This window comes from Kogia breviceps, chromosome 4, assembly GCF_026419965.1.
Source record: "Kogia breviceps isolate mKogBre1 chromosome 4, mKogBre1 haplotype 1, whole genome shotgun sequence".
Taxonomy (NCBI): Eukaryota; Metazoa; Chordata; class Mammalia; order Artiodactyla; family Physeteridae; genus Kogia; species Kogia breviceps.
The window spans coordinates 76,851,185-76,857,343 of NC_081313.1; positions in this window are offsets into that span (position 1 = coordinate 76,851,185).

Genomic DNA, 6,159 nt, shown 5'->3' on the forward strand with positions numbered 1-6,159 from the left:
TCTAATGCCAGAATCTGAGAGGAACTGACACTAATTATAAACTGGATTGAGGACAATCTTTGGGCTTCATCTTTCCCAACCTCCACCATTACCACCCTGTTCCAAACTACCATAATCTGTTGTATGGAATTTTGCAATAGCCTCCTAGGAGGTCTCCCTGAGTCTGCCCTTGGCTTTCCTCAGTCTCTTCTCAACACAGCAGCCAGAGTGACCAGATCACATCACTGGATACTCAAACCCTCCACTGGTTTCTCACCTTACTCTGTGAAAGCCTGTCGAATGAAAAAAAAGCACAACCTAAAAGTTGAGAATTGCGTTTTATTCCGCAAACTTGCCGAGGACTTGAGCCCAGCAGGCAGCCTCTCAGATAACTCTGAGGAAGAGGCTGCCCTGAAGAGGTGAGGGAGGATACAGGATATATAGTTTTTGCAACAAAAACCAGGCAGTGATAATACCAAAAGATTACTGAAGTAAAGAAAACCAGACATCTCAAGTTAATGAATTTAGCGCTTTTCTATGTAAGTGAAGATGCAAGAGTCTGGGCTCAATGAAATCATTCCTTTGGTAGGCACCTGAACTATCTAGGGCCAGTATCCTATTTTCTAGATCCTGAATCCCTTCGGAGTGCACAGTCGGGGGTGGCTGCAGTGACTGATGGCTTGATCCTTTGTTTATTGATATGGCAGGTGACATTCTTGGTCACAAGCCCAAATCATTACAGTGGCCTTCAGGGCTCTAAATGATCCTGCGGCATATTGTACATCTCCCGCACTCTACTTGGTTCACTTTGCTCCAGCCACACTGGCCTCCCTATCCTTTTCCAGGGACACTAGGCAAGCACCACCTCAAGACCTTTGTGCTTATCAACTCTTGGCCTGGAATACGGTTCTTCCCTCAGATTTCCACATGGCTCTCTTTGTTATCTCCTTCCGGTCATTGCTCAAATGTTACCTAATCACAAGGGCTTCCCTGCTTTATTTTTCTGCATATAAATCATTACCGTCCAACTTAGTATATGTTTTACATACTTAATTTGTTGATACTGTCTCCCACCCCTCCTACCTACTAGGATGGAAGCTCCATACAGGAATGGCCTTTTGTCCATTCTGTTTCCTAAAGTATCCCAAGGCCTGACACATAGTAGAAGCTCAGTAAATATTTGTTGAATTAATATGCGAGGAATTTGAGTTTCTCAGATATCACATTGTATTGGAAAACCAACACATTTGTCCATGGCAGGGCAGGGGGTGAAAGGGAGTAGCCTTCTCATAAAACAGAGCCTTCTAGAAACAGTGAATTCTAGAAAATCCTGCACAGGAGAATTGATAAAGGGACTCTATCCCTCTGTTTTTTCTTTTTCTATGAAAAAGCCAGATACTAAATATTTTAAGCTTTGTGAGCCATATGGTCTCTTTCACCAGTGCTCAATTCTGCCGTAATAGCAAGAAAGCAGCAACAGACACTATGTGAACAAATGAGAGCGGCTATATTCCAAGAAAGCTTTGTTTACAGAAACACAGGATTTGACCTGGGGGCCGTAGACTGCTAACTGCTAGTCTAGAACTATGGTTCAAAAGTTGCTGCAAATTGGAATCACCTGAGGATGTTTAAAAACTATTATGCCTAGCTCCCACCTGCAAGCATTGAGATTTTTAAAAACGCCCCAGGTGAGGGCTTCCCTGGTGTTGCAGTGGTTGAGAGTCCGCCTGCTGATTCAGGGGACACGGGTTCGTGCCCCGGTCCGGGAGGATGGGCCCGTGAGCCATGGCCGCTGAGCCTGCGCATCCGGAGCCTGTGCTCCGCAACGGGAGGGGCCACAAGTGAGGGGCCCGCGTACCGCAAAAATAACAAAACAAAACAAAAAACTCCCCAGGTGATTCTAATGTGCAGCAAAATGTGGGAACCATGGGCCTGGAACCTTGTTATTCAAACTATGGTCCTTGGACCAGAAGCATCCACATCAACTGGAAGCTTTATACGTTTTTGTCTTTGTAGAAAGAAAAAAAAAAGTGTATTCTTTCTACTGTTTGTGGTTTTCCATTTCATAAAACCCAGGAGATCCTAGTAAAAACTATTATAATTGATGAAATTTGTTAAATGGCTGCATATACATAAATCAATACCTATCTGTAAGAATAATCACTAATTAAAAATAGAAATTAGGAAAAATATTCCACTCACAGTATGACATTCTATAAAAATAGCTCAAAGTTTAACAGGAAGCACAAATCTAGATGAAAAAAATTATAAAGTTTACAAACAAGATATGAACATGGAATGACAGCATGTTCTGGGATAGGAGGCTCTAATATTAAAATGCCACTTCTCCAGAATTAATGCATACATTTCATGCAATCCTGATCTTAGTCCCAGTAAGGGTTTTGTTTTTTTTTTAATTGGAATAAATGATCTGAAAGCTTTCAAGAAAAATTGAATGTCTTAAATAACTAATAAAATTATGGAAAATGAATATTGAGGTGGGACTATTCTTACTGGCTATTAAAGCATATTGTAAATCACTGAATCAAACTAGAACTTGGTGATGAGGGGCCATGAGCAAAAAAGAGAGATCTCAACACAAATTAGGTGAAAGAAGCTCAATGTGGAAAACAAAAGATCTAGATCCCTTTTGCACTGGTCAGATATTCTGGGTATGTGTGTGTGATGTTTACAATTATGTATATTAAACTCTCAGATAAGATTTTTAGCCCCCTTTCTTCTCTTAAAGTTACAAAGCAGAATCTTAAATTCTTGGGTCAAAAAATTAAAGGTATAGGCTATTTTTCAAATAATGAAAATGAGAAAACTTAGAAGAACATATGATACAACCAAAGCTATACTCAGCCTTAAGCTTTTTATTATTAAGGGGAACGAAAAATAAATAAACTGTTCAAGAAGTTAGCAAACAAAATAATCATAAATGTTGTAACATTGATGGTAAAGGACTGGTATCCTTAGTGTCTTGAGAGCTCTGCTTCCACATAGCATAGGGAATATTGCTCCCACAGTAAAAGAAATCAAAAGGAAAAGAAAAAAGCTAGATAACCTACAAAATTAAAACTTTTTTGAGCCTCTCATAGGAGAGGTGAACTGAATTGAAAAGGGTGGCAAGCCCTTCTGAGGACAGCTGAGACACCCAAACTGTCCCACCTTTGGCAGTACATGGGAAGAAAGACTAGAAGCCAAAAGAGGAGGTAAGAAAACAACTGATATTTTGACAAATTCATAAAAGCCAAATGTGTATGAAAAAAGCAGCAGAAACTAGGAGCTGCACACACAAGGGAGACCACCTCCAGTAATGAGCTTTTTCTCATGGACCTTAACCAGCACTCATGAGAAAGATGGCGAGCAGGGCAGGGGACCTGACAGAGCCTCTTCAGTGGGACAGACGAACAGATGGGGAGGCGCTGCCTCTGGAGGAGAAGCATAACACCCAAAACCTTCTCTCTTACAAAGCGAAACTCATCTGCCACTGGGGCAGGAGCAGATAACCCTCTCACCCCCAGTGCTCAGCAAAAGGTCAGCTATCACTGGGAAGGGGTAGATTATAGCAAAAGCTCTCTGCTGCTGAGGAGACGCAGAACCCCAGTCATGCTCACAATCCTGCACTGAGAGAAAGCACAGATCTCTTTGCAAAGAGGTACAGACAAGAAACTTGCTCTTCTGCAAGTCACAAGACCACGTTCAGCTGCCATAGGAGAAAGTGACAAATGTAGATGAAGTCCCACCCTTAAGGCTCAGGCCCCCAGGGCCTAAATAAGACTGAAGCTGGAGTAAGTGAGTTTCTTTAAAAAAAAAAAATATCAGCCTGCCCCACCACGAACAACAGCACACTACTTCTGGGAGAAAGGTAAGAAGCATGGAGAAGGAAACCTCCCACCGCACTCCCCAAGGCCAGGTGTGCGGGAAGGTAGGGGTGGAGCAGGAACACTAAGAAAAACCCTCCAGTGTTCCAAGCCTCTCACTAAAGCAAGACAGCAGCAGTATGCAGGAGTCTGAAGTCTGTAGTAGAATAATGATAACTCTACCAACATCAGAACCCAAAACTAGCTCAACTACTGCCTACATTTAGTCAACCTCTCCACCCTACTAGCCTGACAGATGAAGAAGCATGCCCATTTTCAGGAGTAAATACTATTTACACCAGTCACTGTTTTTCACTTGCATATAATGTCTGGCATTTGGTCAAACTTAAATACTATTTACATCAGTCACTGTTTTTCACTTACATATAATGTCTGGCATTTGGTCAAACTTACATGGCAAAGAAGCAAGAAAAGACCCATTTTGAAGAAAGAAGGCAGTAAACAGAACCAGACTGAGAGATGGCCCAGAAGTTGAAACCATGAGAAAGTGACTTGAAAATACTATGATTAATCTGTTGAAGGATCTAGGGGGAAATGTGCTTACCATACATGAACAGAGTGGGAATTTCAGCAGAGAGATGGAAACTATTTTTTTAAAAAGGAATAAAACTGATTCACTAGAAACAACATGCTATCGTGGATGAAGAAGTCCTTCAAATGACTAATCAGCAGACTAGACACACAAAAAAAATTAGTGAATTTGAGAGAAAAAGAATTAGTGAACTTGAATATAGGCCAAGTGAAATTTTTCAAGATAAAATACTGAATTTCAAAGGGTAACAACTTCCTCTGAGGAGAAATGGGATAGGGTAAAAAAGAAGGATATAAAGAAAAAGTGAAAGGTAGAGAAAAAAAGAGCAGAGCATCCAAGAACTGTGGGACAATATGAAAAGGTATAATATATATGCAATTGAAATAATAGAAGAATAGAGGCAAAATGTCAGAAGAAATATCTGAAAAGACAATTGCTGAGAATTTTCCAAAATAATGAAAGACAACAAATCACCAACCTAAACATTTAGAGAAGCCCAAGCAGAATACAAAGGAAAAGGCACATAGGGACTTCCCAGGTGGTGCAGTGGTTAAGAATCCGCCTGCCAATGCAGGGTACATGGGTTCAAGCCCTGGTCCAGGAAGATACCACATGCTGCAGAGCAACTAAGCCCCTGCACCACAACTACTGAGCCTGCGCTCTGGAGCCCGCGAGCCACAACTACTGAGCCCACGTGCCACAACTACTGAAGCCCATGCGCCTAGAGCTGTTGCTCTGCAACAAGAGAAGCCACTGCAGTGAGAAGCCCACAACGAAGAGTAGCCCCCACTCGCCGCAACTAGAAAAAGCCCGCGTGCAGCAACGAAGACCCAACGCAGCCAAAAATAATAAATAAATTTTTTAAAAAATTAAACCAGGAGTTTGATTTCCCAAGGCTATCACTCTACCTCTTAAATGTTCCACCAAGAATGGCTATTCCTACATCTCCCCAGAGCTTCCTTGAGCTCTTCTGGATGATACTGGCACAGGTATAACAGGCATTTTTTTCTTAGGTTGATGGATTTATAATCAGGGTAGAAACATTTGCTCAAAATTATCGGAAATGCATCACATATCCATTAATTCATCAACTCAAAACATATTTACTGATACCTACCATGGGTCAGGTCCAGTGATAGGCACTGGGGATATAATAAAAATGACAAAGTTCTCTGGCCAAAGGGCAACAGCTTGGGAAATGAGATTCCCACTCCACCAGGCAGGACTGTCTGCTGCACCCACCAAACCCTCCTATCCCGCACATATTAAAGTGCCAAATATTTCCTCAGCCTGGGAATGTGAACCCCAGCAGATGCCCAGACCAGGAAGCATAGGAACTCTACTTTCACCATAATTAATGTGGAGGGTGCATAAAAACCAAATTGATGCTTCCAACAGGAAAACTAAAATTTATTTGTGAGGAGGTAGGGCTAAAATAAAAGAGATAGCATTTAATCTAAACCATTTCCTGTGAGTTGGATTTCTTTTTTAAAACTTGGCCGCCTTATCATCTTCTTAGTCACCTTTTCTCCAGGCTTATTGGAGGCGTAGTCCCTCCTAGCAACCTCCCATCTGCTAGAAAACAGAATCAAGAGAATGAAGAGCCGAGATGATACATCTGTCACTGAGTGAAAATATTAGGAGAAAAGCAATAAATGTGCTATCATTTTCATAAAACCTATTAATGCCCTCTTCAGACTAATGAAATGAATTTTACATCACGGAGAGCAGCTGTGATCTGCTGTTTCTAGTAACGAGGAG